Genomic DNA, 11,523 nt, shown 5'->3' on the forward strand with positions numbered 1-11,523 from the left:
AAAGCCACGAAATAGGTACCGCCTGCCCATTAAACCTTTCTCTCCGGCCACGCTACCGGCCAGGACTTGAAGGAAGATTTAGAGCGCCTAAAAAACAAAATCTCTATTAAAACTTCACCCACCACCATAAAGCAGCGCGCATTGGGCACGGGCAAGGGGTTTAAATCGGTTCCGTCATCATCTGCTGCCACGGCGTCTTCGTTGTTTGATGGTTTTTTTTCCGCGGTGCCACCCGAAAACGATTAGCCATTATGGTCGCGCGGGATCGCACAATTAATGTTTCTGTGGCGGTGGGCGCAAAGCGAAATGTAATGAGGCGGAAAATGGAAGGCAATGGGCCGCCTTGATGGAGGTGCAGCGCGACGATTTTTGGCAGGAAGAAAGCGCACGACTGTCGCAATTGGCTACTGCTCGCGCTTGATGGTAGAATTTCGGGCCGTTCTACTCAGATTTATAGACTTGCTAATGTGTCCCACGCAACAAACACTAAATGAGAACAATGTTATGCGTTGCTTATTTCTTTGATTTATTGCTCGCGGTGAGTTGTGGGCTAGCTTGACGTTTTGACTGAAAAGACAAAGATTACCTGAGTTTTTGTTTTAAATTTCTCATATATTTTCTGTTTTGTGTTTTGAACAATCTAACAAAAACACTCCAAATTAACACTTTGACATGGTATGTCATGTCATCTCTTGCTCCGTTTTTTTCTCTTCAAATTACCTCTTTTATCCGTAGCTGAATGAAAAAAAAACAACTATCTATATACAGACAGTCCAAAAAGTATTCGTCTAGCTGAATATTTTGCAGAAAAAGGAGAATTATAGCCGCAATAGGCATGGGGCCGTTAAAGTCATGATGGGGTTTGATGTCCCTTCATCAAAACATACGTACTGCTAAAAAATAAGCATTAAAATAGTGCAATTACGACTAACTTATTTAAAAAACTAATAAAAGTCCTTTGATTGGTGCGCAAAAAGTATTCGTCTATCAGACGAATTATGTGAATAAAAACAAAGGTTATGGAATTAAAAAAATGTCTTGATCTTATTTCTTATTGCATTCATGACCAGAGGCGGATTTAGGGTTTCGGGGGCCCTAAGTGGTAAAAGGAGTTGAGGCCCCCTGTTGGTGTCGAGCGGAGGGGGGGGGGGGTTTATTGCAATTGGCATTGAATAAATCTCACCGTAATGGTTTGCTGGCGGGGGATGGTGGGTGTTCGAGATCCCCCCACTACTGAGCCCATACAGTTTTTTTTTTTCTTTTTTTTCTTTTTTAGTAATTTAATTTATTTATTTAGCTATTCAACACCAAATCCTTAACTTATTTCACTAACATCTGCCTTAATCCGGTGTCGCCAAAATTGGAAATTAAAAAAATATTCTCTTTAAATGCGTTGATCGTAAAATTAAAATCAAAGTGATTAGACCATGTATTGAATTGCCTTGTCATGGCTAGTAATAGCCCATTGTATCCATATAAGGAACATAGATGTTGATCTGCTCTAAAATATAACGTTAACAGTGTTGTCAACGTGTAAACGGAAATTTAAACTAGAGTCCAGTGTAACGCCTAGATCACAAACTTCTTGATGACGATCTAACACACTCCCTAACAATGAATTACGAATTATACTTGATCGTCAAGTCTATGAAACAATATAATAAAAAAAAACCAGGGCTCATCGTTTTTAGACACCAATCGTCATATTTAGACACTCATATCATTGTTAGACACCAAGTACCAAACACCAAGTATGAGTCTCTTCGTACATGGGGCCCCTTTTGGGCACAGAAGTTCTCGATGAGACTACTGTACACATTGTTGTATAGGCTGGAATTACCATCCACGAGGTCTCTAAATTGACGGGGCCCCCCGCGGCCGCTCAGTCCGCGTACCGTTAAATCCGCCAGTGTTCTTGACTATTATTGACTACTTAACCAACGCCATAACTCATTTGAACCTCAAAAAGGGCGGACCCACTCATCTTGATAACGGCCGTATGACCTTGACGAGTTATACTTCTTTTAATATGTTACAGGGTTTTACAAGTCAGAATAGAGTGTCAGCAAAACAATTTCAGAAGCTCAAGATGCAGTTTAGCTGTCAAAAGTTGTTATTTCACCGCACCGATGCTATTTTCAATAACGCAATTTGATTTTTAAATCGCTCAAGTTGTTTTTTTAGAGGCCTTTCGCATCGTTTTGCAAATTCAAACACGAATTTTGAGATTACGATTTTCGCCATCATGCTCCATTCTTTTAACTCCCCTGCCTTTAGTACGGTCAGAGAGCGCTTGAAGTGCAATCCAAGCAACAGAAATGCATTAATTTAGAAGGAAGTCACTAGCAGATTGATAATAATGAACATAATTAACGTCTACGTAGTGCTTGACCAGCGTAAATGATTTAAAAGCTAGATAGACAAATACTTTTTGCGCACCCATTAAACGATTTTTTAAAAGTTTTTTTTTGTGTTTTGGTTGCTATTGCACTATTTCAATGTTTATTTTTTAGCAATACGTGTGTATTGAGAGTCCCTTTATAAATCTCAATCATTACTTTAACCGCCCCATGCCTATTTCGGCCATAATTTGCCTATTTCTGTTAAATATTCAGCTAGGCGAATACTTTTTCGACTGACTGTATTTTCAAAAATGTTAGCTGATTAATACTTTACTCCGCAATTGCTTCTGTGAAGGTTTCAAGGGTCACCTCTCAAAGGACCCTGTTTTGCAGCGGAGAGGACGAAAATAACAATAAAAGCAAAACCGATCACAAAGACTCATCAGAAGAGCATGCAGCAGACACAGCAGGGTGTCCGCAGGAAGGAAGCCACAGAGACAAGTCAGAAGCAGCAGCACAAGGCATGTAGCGAAAACAGTGTGGATGTGGTACAGGAAATGGAACTGAAAAGTATAACAATACAGATGTGCTAACGTGTTATTGTTTGAACCGAAATTGGACACTTCAGGAAAGTGAATTGATACAAATCGCACCACTAGTGGTGCGATTTGTAGGAGTACAGATGTGCTTTAATAGATTTTAAGTTTCAGGAAGGTAAATTTATGCATATTTTTACATATAGCAATTGAAATGTGTTTTATCTTCGCAATCACAACAATTTGTACCATCAAACACAGTAAATTTACGAATAACACATATTTATACTGTTTTGTTCTTCCGCAATAGTCGTTGTATTGCGTTCCTATAGTGGTGTCAAACAAAGATACCTAAAAATTGTGTAGAATGTAAAACGAACTTAGTTTTGAAGCTGTTTTCATGTGAACTGCAATGATTACCGCAAAATATTGAATTCTTGCCTAATTTGATTGTAAAATATATTAATTTGAGTGATGAAAATATTTACTCAAGTTTTGTATAACGACTGTAGTCTATTCACGCCGGGAAGGGTGTGCTTGATTCAAATTCGATTTTTCACTTAGCTAGATATTTTAATTTTGGCCTTTTTTGGTAAATGAGTCACAGGAAATTCATTTATGTTGCTTATTTTTGTAAAAACAATACGACATGTTTAAAATATCCAGGAAAACATTCTAAAAGGTCCTGTTTTTACTGATTTTATGACTATAACCAATATAGGAACATGCCTGTGTTGTGTATCTATAATGGCACTAAAGTAAACAAAAACGCTTACAAATGCGAAAATATGGTCAAAGGCAATGAATCTTAGTAAATCAATAACATTTTATAAAACTCGAACAGCGTTAACAAAACTCGGAATACGAAAATAGGAAATCCTAAGGATTTTGGAAAAATCTTCACATTTGTCACCAAATAATGGATTTTGCTGTCACCATGTAACGGAATTGCTCAATTTAAGTATTAAACTTTTTGTAAATGACCGGAGAACATGTCACACTAACATAAATAACTGAATTGCTGCTAAAATATTATATGGAGCGCATTTTAGAGCATTACCACCACTATTGATACGTTTACCCTATTTCGTAAACGTAAACAAAATTTTAGCATCGCAAACAGTCAAACGAGATGAATCAATCAAGGACAAACAAATAACACATAATAGTTACGATAGCTAAAAAATAAAAAATAATAATAATTTAATTATCTTACCTCGACCAAAAAATTAATTCAATAATAATTTTGATGCGATAAAATGGTTCAAAATGATACACTATATTCGATATTTCAACAGCACAATGTTCTACTCGTTAGCATCAATAAATCAATAGCAATCATGAAATAAAGTATTGAATCCGCTTACAAATTAGTTTTAAAACGTCAGTTAACAAATAAATTCATCAAAACATAAACATAATGATGAGGACGTAAAGAACTTGCTGGCATCAATAAAGTAATAAACGCAATTGGCGGTAATATACTTTGTAATCTGTAATTTTTCCAAAAAAGCAGTCAAATAATTGCTTCACAGCAATTCACCTATTAGCATCTCTTTAGTACGAGTCAAGCAGAACGCCTCATTTCTTCGCACATTTTATATCCTTACAGTTGTCATGCTGTCACACTTTCAAAAAAAGAAACCCGAAATTGGACATGCTGCCGGCACAGGTAGCCGGCAACGCAAACAACTCATCAAACAGCAACGACAACATCTTCGGTTTCGGTGCTTCTTACCCCTTTTTATCCCGTTGAGGGCCTGGCATTCAGCGGCATTCCCCGACGCTCTTCACACGCCAACGTGTGCGCCATCGATACAGTGTTTTGCTTTGGCGAAACGGTGCAATAAGGATGCAGAGTGAAAGAAAATATCGCAAGAAAGTAAAAGGCTAGGCCAAGGAGCTGCAACTGCAGAAGAAAATGTAAGCTTTTGATGTGCTGTAATTGTGGGCACCGAAAACAGTCACATTATTACGCCCCGTTTCGGTGTGCCGGTGTGTGTGTGTGTGTAGGTCAGCGATGTAATAACTCAGCTGGAAACGCAAAACAACCAAACACCAAACACTGCAACGGCAACTTCCTCCAAACGCTAACGCACACACACACAATTATCGGCGCGTTGGCGAAGGTCAGTTGCGTTTGTTCCGGAAGTGTGTGTGTGTGTGTGTGTGTGTGTGTGTGTGTGTGTGTGTGTGTGTATGTGTGTGTGTGTGTGTGTGTGTGTGTGTGTGTGTGTGTGTGTGTGTGTGTGTGTGTGTGTGTGTGTGTGTGTGTGTGTGTGTGTGTGTGTGTGTGTGTGTGTGTGTGTGTGTGTGTGTGTGTGTGTGTGTGTGTGTGTGTGTGTGTGTGTGTGTGTGTGTGTGTGTGTGTGTGTGTGTGTGTGTGTGTGTGTGTGTGTGTGTGTGTGTGTGTGTGTGTGTGTGTGTGTGTGTGTGTGTGTGTGTGTGTGTGTGCGTGTATGTGTCACGATGAGCTGGAACATGAATAATGAGTTTGTTGCTGGGTGGTGTGCTTCTGGCCAGGGCAGAAAAAAGGAAATGAGCACAGGCACCCAGAGGCGTTTAACGTGGAAGAAACAGGGCAGCGAAGGTCATATGGTGAGCATCGAGCAGCGAACTCACCACCGATACGGAACAAAATCATAGATATTTGTTCATGAAGTCAAGTTTTTTTTATTTTTATTGTTTTATTTTTTTATTTTTAAAATAAATTAAAACAAAAACATTATATTTATGGAAACCTTTTTTGTTTTCTATTCTGTATTTGTTCAAAATACCTTTGTCCTTACCTGAATGCTTTCTCTGCTTAAATTATTTTTAATTTGTTATTTATACACTCGATTTATTAAACCGCAAACAACGATAGCCATAGTATACGCAGTAAAAATGCCATCAGCCATCAGCTGTAGGCCATGTTATGAGTTCTTAACATTGCATTTTTAACGCCTAAATGTATGCAGCCGTGAAAAACGGAGATTGAAGAAAACGCCTTTAAATCTGTATCCAGCGCATCAAAATCACTTGAATACATCATTTTATTCATCTTATTCATTTTATCATTTTATTCATTCAGAGGAGGCATATAGATATAAAGACGCAATGATGTTTATATTAATAAGTAAAAGTAAAATATTATCAAATTAATTGGTCCAAAAAAAAAAAATACTTTCAACTACATTCCTGAGTAAATTGTACATCAGAAACGGGAAAGGATGTATCAGCGAGAGCGCACAGCACATACAATAATCTCCAACGCCCTTTCCAACAGGCAAAGCAAAGATAAACACGTGCAGCCGTTGCCGTGGGTAGCCTTTTTGCCGCTTTTGCTAGCGGCACGCCAGAGCAGGGAAACAACTCACATACACACCCGATCTCGCAAGCGTGTGCATACGTATGGGTGTAAATCATTGCCCATCCGCAACCGTGTCGATCGCTTGCTGCGAACCGTTCAATCGGATCTGAAGCATATCGAAAGTGAAGGCAAGCAGCGGAAGATGGAGAGCAAAAAGCAAACACGGGTTCTGTGCGCGATCGAGCTCAAGGAACAAAACAAAAAAAAATAGTACTTTGCGCCCACACAGATACACGCACATATACAAAGTAGCATTTTTATTGCCACTTGCGTGCTCACTGCGGACGGCCGGAAGCTGAAGCAGAAATAGGAGGAAGAAAAAAAGGGGGAAAAAATGCGCCAGGAATGAAACGCCGATCATGCCTCGGTGCCCGTGGTCAGCAACCGGGGGTGCGCGTTTTTTTTTTGCGTAGGACCGTGGTTCGATACGAGACGTCGACTTGCGACGATGAAGAAAGTGCCCACCACGGCCACCGCCAGCCGGTGAAGATTAACAAAGCGAAGATTATGGTGAGTTGGGAGGACAGTGGGCAGAAAGTGGGGGGATGATGGGTGTTTCGGGGAGATGTTTGAGATGAACAAAGAATGTACAGTGCACGCATAAAGCAGGGCAGCAGGGAAGGGAAAAGGTAAACGATAACGGCAAAACTGGACCACGCAAGACAAGTGCCAGCGGCCCTTGCGCGTCACTCTTCATCCCCTGTACCCTCACTCCAACCCCCTCCTCACGTTTTATCTCTCTCTCTCTCTCTCTCTCTCTCTCTCTCTCTCTCTCTCTCTCTCTCTCTTTCTTCTTCTTCGTCTCTCATCCCTTCCCTTCCACCCTCGCGGAGGCACGCGGATGCTGGGCCCAGGTGGATTTTTCTGTCATGTTGGCTGGACAAAACGGCGTGTGGAAGCGGGGCTGCATGGCGAAAGCGCACGAAACAAAGGAATCGTCAGCGTCGTCGTGGTCGTCGTGGTCGTCGTCGTCGTCGTCGTAGTGCACGAGATCGCGCTCATCGCGCTTCCCGCTTAGCTCCGCCCACCGCCCCTGATACTATGTGTCGGCCGATGAACCACTTAGAAATGTTTGCCGCCCGAAGCCCGAAAGCCCGACCAAAAGTACACCCGAAACGGCCATGGCTGCCTGCCGTTCTAACGTTCCTTTTTTTTTTCATATACATATGCTTTACTGTTTGCGGCTGGCGGGGAAGTGCGTACCAAGCGTGAGTGCGTGTGAGTTCCCTTCGCAAGGCCAAGCGGGTGTTCATTTCCGTGGCCATGTGTTCATTTCCGCCCAGTGTGCCGAGATTGCTATTGCTGCTGCTGCTGCTGCTGCGTTGCTTTTCACTGTTAGTGCGTGGCAGCAGTCTGTTCTACTCTCTTTCGTGCGTCCACATCGCCGCGTACCGACCTGTGCTTGTGGATGTGTGCGTGTGTGTGTGTGTGTGTACACTTGCAACATCGTCCCCTGTAGCGAGCTAGTCGGAACCGATAGAAAGGCGCATCTATAGCGAGCAGCATCCTGCCGCTATAGGCGTACGTTTGCTTCATTGCGCGTTTTGCGTGGCTGGGGACGAGTTGATTTATTTTTTCGGTTATTTTTTTTTTTGCTTCCTTAAATTTACAATAAAGGTACTCTTTCAGACACTCACACTATTAAAATGGCATACATTTATGTATGTATTTATTTATTTTTTCATAAATTATTGCACCGAGATGCATAATAAAACATCGAATCGAATAAATACAAAAACAAACAAAACTTTCAAGAATGGTTTTTCATCTTTTATTTGAAACAACAACAAAAAAGTTGCATCTGAATCACAAAATTTTCTATCTTCCCGTGTTAATTCCCCTTTTTTTATTGCAGACAAAGAAAAAAGCCCTGCCAGAGTAACGGGATGCCCATCGGCGTGCACACCAATCATCAATCAATCATTTTCAAAAGCAAAATGGAAGCGAAGGTGAACGGCGTACGCGTAAAGTGACTTTGATTGTGTATGTGTGTGTGTGTGTGTGTGTGTGTGTGTGTGTATGTACTATTTTTCTTGTTTCTTTTTTTCCTTTTCTCTCTGGTTTGGTGGTGTTGTTTTTTCGTTTAATTTGTCTTCAATCAACATTCAACCGTGGCTTGGAACGTCCAAGCACTTCGAGATAGTAATCGGTAGACGAAAACCGACAAAACAAAGCATGACAAAAAACGCATTTTCACACACACACACACACACACACATACTTGTATCACACTCACACATTTTAGGTCAAAAGGGGTGCAAGCGTACATACAAATAAAAATACAAAAGAAGCAAAAACAACACACTAACAAATTAATTAATCGAACCATAACCCATCAGCCACAAGGGAAACAAAGACACCCATTCAAGCGGTTTCAAACTAGCGCGAGCATCCTCGTACCTTGGGGGTGAGTGTGTATGGGTGTGTGTGTGTGTGTATGTGTATGTGCGTTTGTGTGTTTTTCAACAGGAGTCCACTTGAGCAGACTACCTCTTCTCCCTCGCCGCCCATATTCCAACCTTCCAATTTATAGACTCCAGTGATCTCTTGCGTGTGCGTGTAAAAGTGCGTGTGTGTGTGTGTGTGTGTGTGTGTCTGTGTAAGTAGGCCGTTCCATGTGGACCGATAGCGCCAGGGGATGGGAAGAAAAACCACCTTATGAGACGGTTGACTTCTTATTTTATTTGGAAGTTTTCTTTCTAACCTTTTTTTTCTTCGCTTCTTCTCTTCTTCAAACAAGACGATAGGCGGTGGGAAAACGGGCACAGTGAGGTACCTTTAGTGCGTGACAACAACATGTCTGCAACGGGGCCGTGTCAGAAGGGGCCAGGCGGGAAGGGAAGAGGGGAAGGAAAGAGTTGCTACATTTTAATATACGTGGGGCACACACACACACACACACACACACACACACACACACACACACACACGCACACATGTCATCTCGCAGCTTTTAAAAATGGCAACAAAGTGGTTACAATTTTAAGTGGACTTTTTGTTTTTTTTTTCTTTTTTCCTCCCGTTTTCTCATCGAGTCGCTGGGAGGTTTTTTTTGTAGTTGTGTATGTTGATTTTATTACTTTCCAGATTTCTACTTCTTCTTCTTCTTTTCACTTGTGTTGCTCCCCTGTCTCGTAATTCCACTTGAAAATCAATAACGAGCTGGTGGGCTGGCCCGGGGGGAGCTTAGGTGCGGACGCGCTGAGACGGTTAATGCTCGTTCTGTCGCTGCTGGCGGGGGCTGTGAGCAAAAAACAAAAATAATTCTGCCTCTTCGAACTACTGAACAAGCAAGAACTAGAATCTTTTGGGCATTACTTAAAAATCGAACTTAAATTAAAATCAAATCACCGAACGGGCAAAGCAATATTGTGATTATAGGCGAGTTTACTCGAAACTGATACCTTTTTTCGTATTTAAAAAAATGCGTGCAAGATCACCTATGTTGAAGGTCCCACCCCAAACCGTGTGTGTGTGTGCTGTACAAGCGCCATTGGGCTTCTTGCTTTTTGTTCTTCTTCGTCATTTTTCGGTCCCACCGGTAACACGATCTCTCTATATTGGGTGACAGTTTGAGCGATTTATGTAGCCGAACCGCGCAATCGATCGGAAGGCAATAAAGCAAACGCACGGCAGCGCACGTCTCGTTCAGCCCTTGTGGTGCCTTCTTGGTGTGCTATTATTAGGGCCAGCAGGTTTGAAGTTGTGTTAAAGTTTGCCGCCGTGCCGCTAAAAATAATGTTTCGAAAAATGCAAATAAACATTAAGGTGAAATTAAATTGAAAAAAAAAAAAAAAAGATATTTAACCATATCACTAACGTGCTAGGTAGTACCTGAAACGAGTGTGTGTGTGTGTGTGTGTGTGTGTGTGTGTGTGTGTGTGTGTGTGACAGAGAGAGAGAGAGAGAGAGAGAGAGAGAGAGAGAGAGAGAAAGAGTGTGTGAAATTGTGTTGTGCATTTATTAAACATTGATTGTGAAGTGAATCGTTTCAGTGTTAGTTATTTGGTTAGGATTATAGGAGGTTTTTGATTAATAATTGAATTTTGTTTATTATGTTTGTAGTGATTCACCTGCACAAATACCTACAGTTTTGTTGTAAGCTATTTTACAGTTTTTTTTTCTATGAGTTAATCTGAAACGACTCAAATGATTCACAATGTCAAAAAATGTTTTAATTTTAAAAGTATTATTAAATAATGGATAATATTAGTCGGCTGGGATGCAGGGAATAATTTAGCTCCATTATAAGAAACTACCTTCAAACTCTTTTCATCGGATGGTGGCTGTAACGAACCTAAACATTAAACATTTAATATGTAGAAATTACACCAGCAATAAAGTGCGTCTTCAAACACACCTCCACCGAAACACACGCGTTCGAAATTGAAAAAAAAAGAAAATGAATGAGAAAAAACACACACACAAACACGACACGAGAAACAGAGCATAGAGCGGAAAGGCCATTGCAGCGAGGTGCAGCCCCCATATAATGGCCGCCACAAAGTCTTTCACATTTCGATGGAAGCCCATCGGCGTCGTATTTTATGTTCGCCTCTTTGGCTGTTCGCTTTGCCCCGATTCGTTGGTGCCACCTTTTCTTTCGGTTCAATTAATAATACACACACACATGCTCATACACACATACACATACACTTGAGTTTGAGGGAAAAGAGTAGTTTGTGTGTGTGTGTGTGATGGGGGGGGGGGGGGGGAAGGTGAAGCTAGGTTGCTTAAGGGGCCGCGGCCGCGATCGTTCATCATCCGGGCACATGGTAATAACAATAATAATAACAATCATTGTAATCTTCAAACTACTCTCACGCACACATACACACACATACACATACACACACACAGCTACAGTGCTGCGAGCTAAAATATCAATTCCATCTGGAGTTGAGCCGCGATCGGTGTAGGAGTCAGAAGTCGCCTTACTGTGGTGCCCCTTTCGTACAGCCGGTGGTACTGCATCGTTCCCTTGCTCTCCCACACACACACACACACACACACACACACACACACATGCTCACTTTCGTTTGGTTCGTTTCGATCGATCGTTCATCTTTACACCTCATGTGCCTGTTTTCCACTCTGCTGCCTCCCCATGTGCTGCTGCTGCCTTTTTAGCCATTCCATTCCTTGTACTTCCAGCTTTATCTACACCTCTTGGCTTTGTGTTCTGCTTCTGCGATGTTCGATTTCACATGCTGCAGTTTGTGCCCCATTTTTTTCCTTTCCCTGTTCGTTCGTGCCCAATTTCTTCCTTCCTTTTGTCATCTTGCCATGCTAC

The 11,523-nt window shown here is 41.5% G+C and overlaps 1 long non-coding RNA gene across 1 annotated transcript; it reads left to right on the forward strand.

The window, feature by feature from the left end:
- Positions 1–5,750: 5,750 nt before the first annotated feature.
- On the forward strand, positions 5,751–10,601 carry LOC125908274 (uncharacterized). The gene is made up of 2 exons (XR_007453354.1): positions 5,751–7,751; positions 8,086–10,601. It is a non-coding gene; the product is annotated as an uncharacterized LOC125908274 (long non-coding RNA).
- Positions 10,602–11,523: the final 922 nt, after the last annotated feature.

This window comes from Anopheles coluzzii, chromosome X (genome assembly GCF_943734685.1).
Source record: "Anopheles coluzzii chromosome X, AcolN3, whole genome shotgun sequence".
In the NCBI taxonomy this organism is placed as follows: Eukaryota; Metazoa; Arthropoda; class Insecta; order Diptera; family Culicidae; genus Anopheles; species Anopheles coluzzii.